This window comes from Nannospalax galili, unplaced genomic scaffold, assembly GCF_000622305.1.
Source record: "Nannospalax galili isolate Female #2095 unplaced genomic scaffold, S.galili_v1.0 scaffold521, whole genome shotgun sequence".
Lineage (NCBI taxonomy): Eukaryota > Metazoa > Chordata > Mammalia > Rodentia > Spalacidae > Nannospalax > Nannospalax galili.
The window spans coordinates 2,110,415-2,127,091 of record NW_008344634.1 but is presented as its reverse complement, the minus strand read 5'-3'; positions in this window follow the sequence as shown (position 1 = coordinate 2,127,091).

Sequence of the window (16,677 nt, the reverse complement as noted above, 5' to 3'; positions counted from 1 at the left end):
CTCTCTCTCTCTCTCTCTCTCTCTCTCTCTCTCTCTCTCTCTCTCATATAGGGACTCCTCAAGGATTCACAGGCATTGTCATCAGGCCTTTAAAGACTGCTTTGGAATCTAGATTTTAGCTCCTGGCTTTTTGAGGAAACACCTCTAGGAAACTGAGAGGATGAAACTCTATAGTGATCCTTGGAACATTTCTTCTTAGACATTGCACATATGTGCTTTGCCTCAGGGTTTGAACTGTCCCCCATAGGCAGGGCCACACATTATTTACTGTGAACAACTATAAGTTTATCCTTTTGTTTGCTTTCATGCTGATCCTTTAACTTAGAGCCTTAATTTAACTACTAAAGTAAGCTTAAAGAACCAACACAGATCTTGAACTTTTATAAAAACATATTTTGTCATAGCTTTTAAAAATATTTTATTTCTTATTTTTATTTTATGTGTATGAGTGTTTTGCTTGTATGTATGTAAGTGTACCTGTGTTGTGCAATGCCTATGGAGGTCAGAAGAGGGTGTTGAATCACTGGAGCAGGAGTTACTGATGGTTGTTAGCCACCATGTGGGTGCTGGAAACCGAACCTGGGTCCTCTGCAGGAGCACCCAGCACTCTTAAGTGGTTAGCCATCTCTCCAGCCCCTTGTCATAGCTTTTTGGGCTTATGGGAAGTGGACCTTACGTAGAATAATGGATTTTGATGAATTTCAGAGAAAAAAGGAAAGGGTCCTACGCTATCTCATTATTCAGAGGAGGTTTTGTCATAGCTTTTAAAAAATATTTGTCACTTCCCCCAAACTTTTCAGTTTTCTTAGATCTTCTGAAGTGATAGTAATGCCATGTCATGTCTTTCTGAAGTGGTAGAAACAGATTATAAGGTTTTGTAGTCTTTAATATGCTAATAAGGTCTGATATTATCTGTTGTATTCATTATTTATTGGTGTGTAACAAATTACCTTGAAATCTAGCAGCTGAGATAATAAATGCTGGTTATTTCACATTGATTCTGGACGTTAGCAATCCATTAGTGTCTTACCTGAGTAGATCTAGCTTACAGTCTTTTACCAGGTGACGGTTACCCTGTGTGACCAGTTCACACATCTCAAAGTTTGACTGGGACTATAGGTAGACTCTGCTTCTATGCTTCCTCTTACAGACACAGGCAGGCTTCATTTCTATTATCAGTCTTGTAGGCCTCTCCAAAGGGCAGCTCAAAATACAGCAACTTGCTTGCCTCTTAGCAAATCGTCTAAGAGAACAGAGCAAGAGACTATCCAACCCAGCCAGAAGTCACAGTTGATTGTAACCTAATCTTGAGGGTTTGCCATCATTTCTATTGTATGCTACTGACTGCACAACTACAATATAGGAGGGACTTTAGAGAGTAGGCATACCAACATGCAGGCATCAATGGAGGCTATTGTTAAACAGGCTTTCTTCTTGACAAGCTGTACTTTCAAGGATCTCAAACCTTCTTTTCACTGGTGATAGGAGCACAGCTCTCCAGCAAGTGTCCTAGGAGTTCTTTTCAGAGATCTCCACCTAGAAAAGAAACTGAGATTTATGGTTTCAATGAAGAAATGAATTTCAGGGCTTGAGAGATGGCTCAGTGGTTAAGAGTACCAGCTGCTCTTGCAGAGGACCCAGGTTAAATTCCCAGCACCCATATGGCAGCTAACAACAGTGTGTAACTCTAGTTCCAGAGGAATCCGACACCCTCTTCTAACCTCCACAGGCATTGCATGATATGGGTGAACTTACATATATGCACAGAATTCGCTCATACACATAAAAATATAATTAATAAAATGAACTTCAGGGTGAGGCAAATATAAAGCAAATTTGGATTTATTAAAAGCAGGATGCAAGGTGCTGAGAGAGAGACACAGACAGAGACACAGATCTGATATAAAATGCATAGTCTTCTCAAGGGAGAGTTACAATTAGGTATCATGATACTTTGGTGGTTCTCAAGTTATAGCTCTAAAGGTTGCAAATACCTCCGTTTCTTTTTTAGCATTGAATAGAGAGCATAGCTTATAATAAGATTAGAAGTTAAAGATTTTCCTTCTGAAAAAATTGTAAAATTTATGAGGGGTACTATATAGATTTAGGAAAAAGAGGGAATGCTAAAATTAAAGATTCTAGCTATTTTTGGCTCTGAGTAAGCATGGTTTGCTTACTGTCCGTGATGTCTTTTAGAAAGTGCATCTTGTCTCCATGTGTTTCGTCAGTGTGCTTGCAGTAGTCCATCAGAAGGCTAGGCAAGCCAGACCTTTTTCCCTCATGCATACATTCCCTTGTCCCCATAATTTCCTCTGTGTTTCTAATCCATATTAGACATTTTCATTTCTCCTGTGTAACATGTGCCCCCAGCCGTAGTGCCTTTATGTAATGTCCTTTACTTATGAAATTTGTTCCCTTTCTCACATAATTAATTGCTTTAGCTGATCAGCTCTTAGCTCAAGCCTCTATTTCCCAGGAAATCTTTCTTTAACCGTCATGCTACACTATTTTCTTGGAGGAAAAGATGCTTCTTTAATTAATGTCTTACTCTCTCTTTCTGTTGTAGAGTGCAAGTTTCTGTGTGTTTTTGCCCTGGATCATGGCTGCTGCAAATTAGATATGTTGGGATGGGTAAATGAAAAGAGTTGAGGTCAATATATAGGGAAAAGTATTAGAGTGTGAACTCAAGTGCAAAAGGATACTAAGTATATGAGCTGGAGATATATGAAGGCTAACAACTGGGCGTTTTTCCTTCTAACATTCTCTTTTGCTCTCCTCTTATTTTTGCTCCCCCTTTTTTGTTCTCTCCCCGTGTCTCTCTCTTTTGCTTGCCTATTCAACTTGACCCTGACTCTCCCATCTTCTCATTCGTAGTAACTGGAAAAGGGGGAGCACACATTGGAACAAGAAAATGAGAAGTGAAGTGAGCTGTATAGTAGGAACAAAAGTTTAATAACACAGTCATGGCCAAGATACTGGAAACTGAGGAGAATGTTTTCCAGACCAGAAATCTTGCTGTTGACTTTTTACAGAAGTGAAGCAATCATGAGAGAGTGCCTGGTATGTTCATTCAATCATATAGTAATTTAAACAACATTCAGGGAGAATATTTAACATGAAAGGTGGTAACGGATATAAAGGCTCAGATAGGATTCTTGGCAGTGTAGATGGAGCTCATTGTCTGGTACTTTGGAACTCAAATTGTGGTCCATGAAATGAAAACATAAACTTTACCTGGGGCTTTGTTAGAAATGTAGATACCTTGGTCCCTCCCAGGTATACTAAACCAGAATGTCCAACCAGCTGCCCAGGTATTCTGTATGCCCACTCAGTTTTACGAAGCACCTGGCTAGAAGACACAAAGAAAAGCTGGAGGGAAACAGGTGAAGAAGTGTCAGAATAGAGTGGACTCAGGGTGTTTGTGGGATCACACTGGAACACCATCTGGCCCTTCTCTGCCTAAGTCTATAGGGATGGGCAGAGAGATCAGGCAATTGCAACACATGGGAATTTGCAAAGGCAAAGGGTCTATATGGTGTGACATACAGAGGAAGGAGAATAAACAAAGATTTACTGATGTTCGGAAACATGGACCATTCAATAAATCAGTTGTTCCATCTGCTTAGAATTATAATCTGAAGTGAGAAGTGACAGATGGGGTTCAACACATGGATGGAAGTGGAGTACAAAGACACAACTGCTGCCTTTTGGCAAGGCTTGACATTACTTTTGAATGTAATCAAAAGTAGGTGAATCAAAAGGTAGGTGAGTCATCAATTAGACTGTGCTGGTGAGAAGTCATTTTGAAAAGAATGGAAACAGAGTTTATGATATTATACTGATATTTGTTGAGTATGTATCAGATTTCACTACAATTCCGAGAATGTAAAATGTCTTATTCTTCTTAATCCTTACAACAAGCTTATGAGGAAAGTACTATAATGATTTGTAGGGTTCAGAAGACTGCATTGTTATCCACTATGCTCATGGAGTGAGGGAGAAGTAAAGTCCCTTTGGAGATGCAGATGAAAAGGGAAGAATAGTGTGGCTTTGTACTTGGATCGCGATGAGATGGTCCCCATTACCATATATTCTGAAGGCAATGGAAATAGAGATGGAAGATGATAAGAATGCACACTTCTGTTGTCTCCTTGGTTTGCTGCTTTTAAAAGAGATTCCATTTTATTTGAAGAACAATCTCTCCTCTTTCCTGACATGGGTTATGCATCGTCAGCTGGCTTAACACAGAGACCCTAGGCAACTGCAGGTGCTCTGTGGGTTACTTTTAAGTGAATTCTCTGAATAAGCAGTTCAGTCAAAACCCACCAGGTGCCCAATCTCACAACCCATAAAGTCAACCCTGACTTATGCATCCTGTGGAGACCCATTTTTACCAAGTCTGGCAATAGCCAGAACTGGGAGACAGCATATATTTGTCTTAGGGTTCCCCCCTACCTTCTTTTCTTGGAAAATTGTCAGGCTCAATAGGATTTCTCTTCATCATCAAAACACCCCCTGGCCTGTGTTCATTTACTCATGGTTCTACCTTTCTTAAGATTGTATGTCATTATGTACCTATCAACCAATTGGTAATCCTTTACAATGTGTCAGCCCATCAATAATATCCTATCTCCCAGATGGTTTTATATAGAGTGATTCTTTCTTTCTTTCTTTCTTTCTCTTTCTTTCTTTCTTTCTTTCTTTCTTTCTTTCTTTCTTTCTTTCTTTCTTTCTTTCTTTCTTTTTTTTGTCTCAAATTCACAGAGATCTGCCTGCCTCTGCCTCCCGAGTGCTGGGATTAAAGGTGTACACCACCACGCCTGGCTAGAGTGATTCTAATATGCAGCATGGACAAGATTAGAGGTTGTCTTCACTGTGACTCTCTCTTTTCTGTGATCTCAGTAATTTCCCATCAATGAAGATAGCAAAAGAGAGAAACATCTTTTGCCTAACTGGTCTCCATTGCTCATTCTCTTAGCATTGTTATTTCTTTGGCTGATACTGACTGATTTTTAGGTCCATGTTATGACATGATTACAGTATGTAAGAGAACTTTCCATATGCATATACATTGAAAAGAGAACTAAATAATCTACTTCAAAAGGTTAACTGAATGCTAACTTGAGGTGTGGGGAGTAGAAAGAAATAGAATGGAGGGGGTGATACTTTCTTCTTTTCATTCCAGTAATTTCTATGGTTTCCACAATACTACATACTTCAGTTGTATAAAAAATATGAATTATAGAATTAGCATAAAATGGGGCCTGGAGAGATGGCTCAGCAGTTGAGAGCAATGGCTGCTCTTACAGTGGACCTGGCTTCGATTCCCAGAACCCACATGGCAGCTACCAACCATCTGTAACTCCAGTTCCAGGAGATCTGACGTACTCTTCTGAGCTCCACTGGCATTGCACCACACAGGTACACTTATGTACATGCAGGCAATACATTCATACAAATAAAATAAAAAATAATAAACAAATAAAAAAGAAACAGCATAAAAGGAATTTGAAGTAGTAAAAGTGACATGACACTAGAGATAAGTTTTGTATACATGCACAAACATTAAAAGACAGGGGCTGGTCAGATTGCTCAGTGGGTAAAGGCACTTGTTGCTAAGCCTGACAACTTGAGTCTGACCTCTAGGACTCACATGGTAGAAGAAGAACCCATTCCCAGAAGTTGTCCTATGGCCACCACATGTGTACCCTGGTATGCTGGGCTATGCTCATGTGTGCATGCACACACACACACACACACACACACACACACACACAAACAAAAAATGTGATTTTTTTTTAAAGAAAGGGATGTATACACTGATAAGCCAAAGCAAAGGCACTTCAGTTGAGAAGGAGTATATGTAACAGATTTTCCTCCTTGATCATGAAAGAATTTTCTCCTCTGGCTTAGGTTAAAAAGGGACAATATACTATGTGCTAAAAAAGTCAAACAAGCAGGGAAAGAAAGAAAAGCAATTTAGGGCACATTTTATCGCCTCCCTTGACAATGCCTGATGGCCTAATTTCAAAGTTCAGCTTGGCAAATTCAAGACAAGGAAGAGCTGGAATAAAGTAGATAAAGAGTACAACTGTCTGACTATCCAGTTTCTCTAAAAACAAAATTTAGTGCACCTGGAGTAGACGAGAGTCAGTGACATAAAATGCTGGCAATTACCTATAAAAAACATTCCTACCAATTTTCACAGTAGATCTCCTCAAACTTTGTTCTACAGTATGTGCTAATGACAAAAAAGGAAAAAAAAAGCTTTTGCTACATGAATGGTTGTCTTAGTCCCTTAATGTTGCTATAACAAAATAGATGAGTGTGGGTAATTTATAACAAAAAATTACCTCCTTACCACTCTGGAGGCTGAGAAGTCCAAGATCAAGGCACTGGCATATTGTTGCTGAATTCTCCAAATGGGAGAAACACTGTATCCTCCATGCTGGAAGATGAAAGAGCACACTATGATAAAACCTCTTTTATATGTCTCAATCCCCTTCATGAGGAAGGAGACCTCAAGGCTTAATCACCTCTTAAAGGTCCCATCTAATAGTAATGCTAATATGATCACAGTGACAATGATACAGAAAGACCCCTTCTAGGGTCTTTAGCCTCAATCATAAGGAATTTAAGAATGGACTCAAATGGAAACTTTAGGACAATTTTATTAGAATTGAAGGAAAAATCCCCAGGGCAAGTAAGCTATAAACTCAGTAGCTGTCTTGAGGAGAATGAATGGGAGAAGGAAAAAAGTCTTGAAGCCATGCCTGTTTCAAGTTGCAATGGAGGTCAGACACACATGTGGTAAACTAGCAGCCACATGGTGGTGGGGTGGTGGGGATGGAGCTTCAGAAAAAAAGTAAAGGAATACAAGCTGTTGGAGCTGCCCAAAGTGTTAAAGAAAACACATTGAGAAATGAGATATGAAGAATGGGGCAGGATTCCCAAGAGGAAAAGTTCATCATCTCCTAAGGGTGGCCCCATTACCAGGTGATTGACCTGGAAAAACTGGAAAGTTAGGCCTCTAATCAGGCCAGAGATTCTTATTCTCCTGACTAGCCTTCTCCCAAGGGACTTATGACTTTTGCAACAACAATGCATGAAGTTTGGACAGAACTTATTCAAACCATAGCAGTGGGTCATCCTTTTTGGCAAGTAGTCAGCATGCAGACTTTCCATAGTGTCAACTCAATACATTTGGATTTGGATGCTTTGAAATAAGCAGAGATGGGTAAGGAACTTCCCCTTCCTTGTTCAATTTCTCACTTTCATCATCTCATCTCTTGCTTGCCCTTTCATCTTACCACTCTTCTTCTCTGTCCATCTTGTCATCATTTTTTTTTCATCTTCCCTACAAACCTTGAAGATTTCTCATCCAGTTAGTAGGTGGTACTCTGTACCTTTTCACTCAGAAGGGAGTATTAATTTTGTAAGAAAACAAAGTCACAGGAAGCAGACATTTACTGCCTGGTTATGCACATTAAGGAAGAAAACGAGCAAATGGGTTACCAAGATGAGACTTTTATATCATTTTGACTACCTGATGAACATTTACTGCGAAGCGACCACCGTCTAATGCAATAGAAAGCAACGCTTCTTTCCCCGGGACAATGATTTATGAGATCCTTTGTTCCTTTTTTTTTACAGCATTGCCTTAAGAGAACTTTTAGGACAGGTTTGGAACTATGCTCTTGAAATTGCCTGATGGTACTCTTCTGGTATTTTTCACTGACTAGATACCATGCTGCACGGAGATTTTACACAACTCTGCCCTGAAAAAGACAGGAAAAGCTGCATCTTTTTCTTGACCCACCAAGTAATACCTTGAAGGAACTAGCTGAATGTTCTATCCTCATTATTAGTTACCAGTTGAGCTAAACTTGAGGGGAGCAAAACCTCTCCTCAGGTCTTTTAGAGTTCACCAAGGATAAAAAGAATATTATTCTGTACTGAAATATTTTATTTTTTAAAAATGTGTAACATAGTCAAGGAGATGTTAAAATAAAGAACAAGAAGTGCCATGTATTCATATTTACTGCTTTACTCATTTCTTTGACAAGGGGCTCAAGGGAGGAAGAGTTTATTTTGGCTCACAGTTGAGGGTATAATCTATCATGGTGGGGAAGGCACAGCCCCAAGGGCACACTCAAAGTCATGTTTCCATGGTGATTCTAAATTTCATTGAGCTCATGATTAAGACTAACGACCACAGATCTACCCCTTTTCAACTTGACGCTCAGACATATCACTTATTTTTTTGTTTATTTGCTGTGTAATCATTCTTTTATTATTACTATTCTGGAGGTGGAAAGCTTTTGCAATGTGATGGTAATTAAGAACTTTGCAGCAGGGAAAACTCAGAGACAGGTATGGGGAGGTGAGCAGGAGTCTCTCATCCTGCCTCTGTGGTTGCCCAGGATGGAAGTCTTTGTTCTCCGAAGTTTTCCCATTCCTGTAACCTTTGTGGCCATGTTACCTTGCTTAATTATCACATGTACCTTTTACTTAATTGTCACCTATGTGCTGTTTTGCCTTTTGTTTGCATTTCCCCACACAGGAGTATAAAAGCCCCCCAGAACTTGAACATGAGATCTGACTCCTTTGATTCTTGGTATCAGTCCCACTAGCATCAAGTTAAACTCCCTCTCCTCACCTGATTTTGGCTGTTGATCTCTGATTATTTCCGTAACATTTCTGGAGGTCCCCAGTGAGAATGAGGCTGCTGCTTCTGGACCCTGCAGCTCCTGCTCGGTCCCTGGAACAGAGAAGTGCGAACCCCTGAAGAATTTCCTCTTGGGGTCTCCTTCCAGGAGGCCAGCGAGAGCTGCATAGCCCCAGACCAGAGCCTCTCTTCAAGTGAAGTGAGAAGGATACCCAGCATGGACATCCAGACCAGGTAATGGGCCCCAGGTTAGACAGGTGGAAGCCAGCACAGGCTGATCCCCTGCAGAAGGCTGCATACAAAGTCTTGATGTGATTCCAAGATGAACTGGCCTCTAGTCAGGGATGAAGGGGACCACAACTAAACCTTGAAGTGATTACGAGGTGCTGGCCTCATTTAAGGTAAAACAGGAATGAGGAATCAGGCACCAAACTGGGCCACAACTAAACCTTGACACGATCCCAAGGTCCTGGCCCCATTTTAGGCAGAACAGGAAGTTAGTGGGAATAACTAGGGAACAACTGTCTTAAATACTGAATGATAGTTTGTGAATATGAGAGTGGAAGTAATAGTTCCATGGCTCTGTGAGGCCATGGAATCTCACTGGGCCTCACCCTGCAGTTCTGCTGAGGTCATGTAACCTAAACGGGCACTCACCTTCTGGTAACTGAGCACAGGGATTATATATGTGGCCCTAAGGTAAGACCTCTTAAGTCACTGAGAGGTGGCTGGCCAGGAAGGCATCTGAATGAGGGAGACTAACTCTCTCTACCTCCTCCTACACACACATTACATATATCCCAGGTAAATATAAAATTTCAGATAGGTTCCTCCCAGTCCAAGTGTCAGACCCAGACTGTCCTCTAGGTGATGCTAGACAACCTTAAACTAGGCTGTGTAGGAAATTATGGCATTAAGATAAAACCCTCCAAGTTAAAACTTAATGTGAAGTTGAGTGACTTGATATCAGGTCACACTGAGTAAGAATCCCTGAGTCTGGACAGAGGCTACCTGAACCCTAAAACCCAGCCTCATACTTACCAGAAGAGGAGGGAGAACTGCCCCATATCTATGAGGAGATTATTGAGGAAATGTTCTCCACCAATCCAGATCTTAAAAGATGAGTGCCTACATGTAAAGGGCCATCCTAATCAAACTCTTTGATTTTTATGTTTTGGGTGCGCCTAGTTTTAGTGGAATTATGTCATGTGTATCTGTGATAATCATTTTCCATGTGTTGTTTGGTATTTCATGTAATTAATTATGTCATGTTAGGTCTCATGTGTTGAGATCTGGAGTAATTCTGTCATGTGTGTCTGTGATTATTGTCATATGTTTCTGTCAAAACAAACTGGCACAAAATTGCTTTATTTTGGCATGCCTAATTAAAATACATGTGCAGATTTATAGATAAGGATATTTTGATAGTACATTCAAAGGCCTTATAAATTTGGGGACCCTAAATGTTGTTAAATCTATTGGACAATGTCTCTAGGTCTATTATGTGTCACAAAACTTTTAAGTGCTACTTGTTTATACAAAACAATATCTGAAGACTGGTGTGGTAGCACGCCTTTAATCCTAGGATTTGCAAGGCAGATCTCTGTGAGTTCAAGGCCAGCCTGGTCTGCCTAGTGAGTTCCAGGCCAGCTTGGGTACAGGGAGACCCTGTCTCAAAAGAAAAAAAAAACCAAAAAAACAGTAGTATCAGGAATGCAGACTGACTTACAGAGACCTACATGACTGTGGCTGGTCTGGAAGTTCTGCTGGGATCTGAGCTAGTTCCTGGCAGGAAAATTCAATACCTTATTAACACGCCAGGTATTCTGCCTACCTATTTAGCATAACTTAAGGTGAACCTGCCTTCCTGGTAGTGGTTCTACCACCAGGTAATTGACCAGTGAAGCTGCAAAAGTAGGTCCTCCAACAGACTAGACATTTTTTTATAGTCTGGACCACTTCAATTTATGGGGCTTATTGATACCCTAACAGTAGCACATGGCTTCTTCTGGAGTACCTTGTAAGAAGTGATCCCCAAGTGGCCTGAGCCAGTCTCTTGCCTCCAGAACATCCTGAGACAAAATGGGACAACTACAATGTGTTCAGAATAATTACTTAATAGATATTATTATGTTTATCTTGTAACTTTTATTCATATACTGAACAACCTCTAGATATCTCTGAGAATTAGCTCATAACTGTTTACTACAGTGTTTTCTTAGATGCTGGGCAGTGAGAAGATTTTGGGTTTGTTTCCTTTGTAGTCTTTCTCCCTCTCTTCTTTCTCATAGGAAGCAAATGACCACCCTGAGCTGGAGCTTTGCTGTCCCAGACCGCCAGCCCTGCAGACTTGGCATGCTGGCTCCTCCGACCCTGTGTGCTGTGCTCTTGTGCTTTCACCTCTCATTCTTTCTAAGTTCCTGCTCGCTACTATGGGAATGGGTTAACTGTAGACAGCTGTCATTGAATCATATGCATGAAAACTATTTTCTTATACTCTATGCTTTTGGTATTGTCAATCTTAAATGGTCTTTAATAATAGATTGATTCTGTATTGCCTTCATTAAAGGGGGAAATGAGGAGGGTCATGGGACCCTCACCTGAGTATCCAGCCATTCTTCCCAGGCAGCTGTATGTAATTCTGCCCTAATTGCAAATGATCTGAATTTAAAAGGTACTATAGTAGTAAAAGATTTATATATAAAAATTAAAATAACAGGATATTTCCAGAATGGAAAGGATAATGAAATTCATTTTAAGTGAACTTTCTAAAGGTCTGAACAGGTTTATGGACATATAGAATTGTTGATTTTCAGTCTATTCCTGGCTTGTACTGCACACCAGGTTACAGATTTGGATTAAATGGGTGCAGACAAGTATTGGGTAACCTATGGCTACTGAAAGATGTCTTTTATATTTCTCTGTATTATGCAAATGTTACTTTTGGCACTTTCTTTTACCCATAACAAAAATGATTTGGCTCAAGAAAAACTAGGTCTACCTCCTTGAACCATAAATATGCAATCTAGAAGAAAACAGTTTCTGTGAAGCTTGGTCTGAATTCTGGTTAGTTTATTTCCTGTCTGTAGGTATGTGATATGATGCCTCCCTTCCTTCTGAAAACTGTAAACCAAGGTATGGGAAAAATGGAAAGGAAGGGAGTCTGTTTCTGTTTGTAATAGAACAGCCTTCATTTGAGACAGACTGAGAAATTCTCATTTCAAGGTCCCTTTGCTGGACTTTGCCCAGTTAACCTGTGATGGTAAATCTCTTCTGGTCAATGTTTATTGAGAATGTTTGGGTTTTGTTCAAGCTCTATCTATATATTACATAGTGATTAAAGGTACCAGGCTGGTGCAACTGACCTTCTTGGATGGTTAATAACCACACTTAAAATCCCATATTAATCTGGACAAAGGGGTTTAAGGGAGAGTTTTGTTCCTTTCCCTGGAAGGTCAACAGTGTCCCAGGGGGCTATGGGAATTTGTTGACATGCCCTGTAGCTGTGATGATAAACCTGTCCTCTTGTTCAGGGAGGTCATGGAGACCCTACCAGAGGGACTCAAACCAGTGTCTGGTCTACAAACTGGAGGGTCAACACAGAGGAAATATTTCCTCCATGCTTCCAAGTGAAGGCCTGGTCGAGCAGGACCTCTTATCTTCAGGTAGATGGAACTGGTAAAATAAAAGGCCTAAGGAGCCAGAGGCTCCCCCCCAAGCCCATGTGACTCCTGAGGACCAGATCTTTAACTGACCTTAAAGTAAAAGTAAATTATTTAATTTGGGCCAACTGTATGGTCTTAAACACCCAAAAGGAAAGTATAACCAAGGTTTAAAGCAAACAGTATATTTCCTTAAAGCCTGAGGAATTATGCTTCCCAGACATTAGACTTAAAAGTTTATATGAGATATTATTTGGAAAAATTCTCACTAGAATTTTATGCCACCTGCAGCCAAAAGTCCACTATTGTTCTTATCAAAATTAAATGATGGTTAAATTTCTTCTCTCCCCTGTCTAGAAGACGTGTGAGAGAAAATTCACAGTATGATACTAACCACTCTGACAGCTATCATAATGCCTGAGAAGCAGATCCTGAGTCCAGCTGTCATGGCCAAATGAAAAATAAGGAAAACCCAATAAATGGATGATTTTGGAAGCCCTCATCAAGAAATTCTAATGGACTTTGGACATCTAAAATTCACCCTATTTTTTTTAGAGTAACAATAAGTCCCATAAATTGAACTGGTCCAGACTATAAAAAATGCCTAGTCTTTCTGTTGGAAGACCCACTTTTCCAGTCTCACTGGTCAATTACCTGGTGATAGAACCTCTCCCAGGAAGGCAGGTTCACCTTAAGTTATGCTAAATAGATGGATGGAATACCGGGTGTGTTAATGAAGTAGCAAATATTTCCTGCTTGGAACTAGGTCAGATCCCGGCAGAACTTCCAGAGCAGGCATAGTAATGTAGGTCTCTGCAAGACTGTCCACTTAACTGAACTCCTCAGGAAAGCGTAATTTCTCATTTTCTTCTTCATGCCTTTCTTTCTAAACATGCTTTCTTCAAAGCTTTGGGCTGCTCCTAGCAGTTTGTGTTTCTTCACTTTTTCTCTAAAGCTTCCTTCTCCCAGCCATGTCGCTGCGAGTCAACCATGTGTCTGACCTCCATGCAGGCTCTAAACCTGCACTGCTTCATGATTTTCTTTCCTTCTTCCCACTATTCACCTCCTCAAGACAGCTACCAAGATTACCAGCCACGTGCAATGAGGATTTTTCTTTAAGATTCTAATAAAGTTGTAAAAGCTTCTGTTTGGGTCCATTCTTAAATTCTTTTATGAATAAGGCTAAGAACTCTCTAGGGTGACCCTCTTTCTCCCCGTTTCATTTTGACTTCTGGTTCACTGCCTGTAATGTATGCCTAACTACTCTTGCCTTTACTTCTCCTTCACAGGCACCAGTCAAGACTGTTCTTTTCTCTACATATACTTTTGGGTCTTTCAGGTAGACCCACTGAAGGGGTACTCCATTTGTCACACCACACCCTGCATCCATCAGCATGGAAGAAGCCAGACAGGTCTGCCTCCCAATTCCCAATGGCAAATTGGATTTCACCTCTTCAGAAAAATAATAATAATAAAAATATAAAAGAAAAATTAGTTTTAAAGTAAGGACCCCAAAAGAAAAATAACCAGTTTCTTTCTCAACTGAAAGTTGGAAAATTCCTTGGGTCTGCCAGTGAGCTTATCTCTAAGACAGAAAATGCCAGAACCATAAAAAGGAGGTATTCGTACTGTTTTTATGTAAATAAAACCTGCAGAGCTAGAAAAATACAAGGCAGTTACTAGAGAAAATAAAGGACTGAAAAGAGGGAAATGAGTCTTTCTGAAAAATATACCCGGAAAACCTTGGGTCCCTGGCTCACCTCACTAACACGACCAGCAGTGATGGTTCTATTAGCTTTCCTATTAAAATCTTGATAATAAACTCATTAAGTTTATCAAAAACAAGTAGAGGCCCTCAAAGGTCAGGTAATAGTAAAAAATATCTTAAAGTTCCTCTTAAATAACATAAGGGATTATGTCAATAAAGAGGAGGGGATATTGTGGAGGTGGAAAGCTTCTGCAATGTGATGATAATTAAGAACTTTGCAGCAGGGAAAACTCTTAAGACACAGGTATGGGGGAGGTGAGCAGGAGTCTCCCATCCTGCCCCCTGTGGTTGCCCAGGATAGAAGTCTTTGTTTTCCAAAGTTTTCCCATTCCTGTAACCTTTGTGGCCATATGTTACCTTGATTAATTATTGCATGTAACTTTTTCATAATTGTCACCTATGTGCTGTTTTGCCTTTTGTTTGCATTTCCCCACACAGGAGTATAAAAGCCCCCCAAAACGTGAACAAGGGGTCTGACTTCTTTGATTCTTGGTATCAGTCCCGCTAGCGTCAAGTTAAACTCCCTCTCCTCACCTGATTTCGGCTGTTATCTCTGATTATTTCTGTAACATTTCTATGTAGGCTACATAATTATTATAATTATAACCATTGACTTTTCCATGGAGCTTCACACATTAATATTTCAGGAGAGACTCAAGGAAGTCAATTTACAAAAGTCTCAACTTGAAGACCCACAATTACCCCATGGCTTAATTCTCTCTTCCAATACTGACTTTTTGCCTGAGTTTACTGTTTATGGAGTTTACAATAAAATTATATTGTATGAGGGATGGCGGGATGGCTCAAATTATGGTTGGGAGTGCTCACTGCTCTTACAGAGCGACCTGAATTCAAATACAAGCACCCACGTGGAAGCAGTCAGCTATCCCTAGTTCTAGTTCTGGGGAAATCGGAGGCCCTCTTCTGACTCCCTCAGGCACTGAGTAACACAGATGCACTTGCATGTAGGCAATACACTCATACACATAAAATAAACATGAATTTAAAAAAAGATATTATGAAATTTACAAAAACTCAATAAAAAATAGAAAAAGAAGAGCAATCATATCTGTACTGAATGGATAGTAAGATAACATTACAGTAATTAATTTGTATATAAGGAAAAAAAACAGAAAAGGAGTCAAACAGCATGAAGCTACTGTAATAGCCAAGGTTAAATTATGAAGACAAACATAACTTTTAAGTCACACATTCTACCTCATGTTCCCATAGGTTCATGGCTATCTCTTAATATAAAATGCATTCACCCAACTTCCAAAGTCTCCATAATCTTTAATAATCTCATCTCTATTCAAAAGTCCAGTATCTCCTGAGACTCAAGACAGTCCCCTAACTGTGAATCCCTACAAAAAGATGTTCCGTACTCTAACATGGAAATATGGCACAGAGTAAACATTTCCAGTCTGAAAGGGATGAATGAGGCATAGCAAGGAAAGATGAGATCAAAGGAAGACCAAAACTCAGCAGAGTAAATATCAAAATCCTGCAACTCTATGTCTAGCATCTGGACCTTATGACACAATCATCTGAAATCCAAAGGGCTTGAGCAGACTTACACTCCCAGCTCTGCCACCTACAGCACACACAGCCTCTCTTTTGGACTAGTTCACTCCATACCTATAGCATTACTTAGTGAGCCTCCCATAGTCCTTGTCATTTCCAACATCCTGGAGTCATCACTGATTTCGGTTTCATTATTAGTTTTAGAGAATTGTCTTTTAGGACTTCCTTGGAGGGACTCTGACCCTGCCACATGTGGCTTGGGTTCAGTGACTTTCTGGACTCTTGGCACAAACTTCTATGACCTCCTTATTCTTGCATCTTTTATGCTAGCAAAACAAGTATTACATGGGCAATATTGCCAAGTTCTGCTGTCAGCTCAAGATGTAGCTTGGCCCTCCTAGACCACAGTGGTATCAGCCTCTGTCTGCTTTGGTGACTGAATCTCCAAAAATTCTTTCTTAGGCACTTGTTTCTATGGCATATTCAGCTTAGCATCTAGCCTTTTAAATGCATTTGCATTTTCAAAAGTTGGAGTCTTTGATGGGTAGAGACTTACCCTCAGGGCACCTTTACAATTGTCCTAGTACAACATGATAATTTTCTCTTTAATGGCTCTAATCACTTGAAATTACAGTTGATTTCAAAACTGTCTTGCTTGTATCTTTAAACTCAGTACTCTCTTCCGCAGTTAAGGTCCCGGGGAAACAGGGACCGGATAGGAGAAGCCTCCTCCTCCACTGGAGGAGCCGTGCCCATCCTACCCGTACGGGCAGTTGGTAGCCCGGATGGCCAGCAGTATCAATACTGGCCATTTTCTTCCAGTGATCTCTATAATTGGAGAACCCAGAACCCCCCTTTTTCTGAGGACCCTAAGTGTCTTATAGGTCTGGTGGAATCTATCATGTTCACTCACTGTCCCACTTGGGATGACTGCCAGCAGCTACTCCGCACCCTCTTTACCACCGAGGAGCGGGAGCGGATCCTTAATGAAGCCAGGAAGAATGTTCTCAGAGAAAATGGAAGACCCACCACCCTCCAACCCACCATTGATGAAG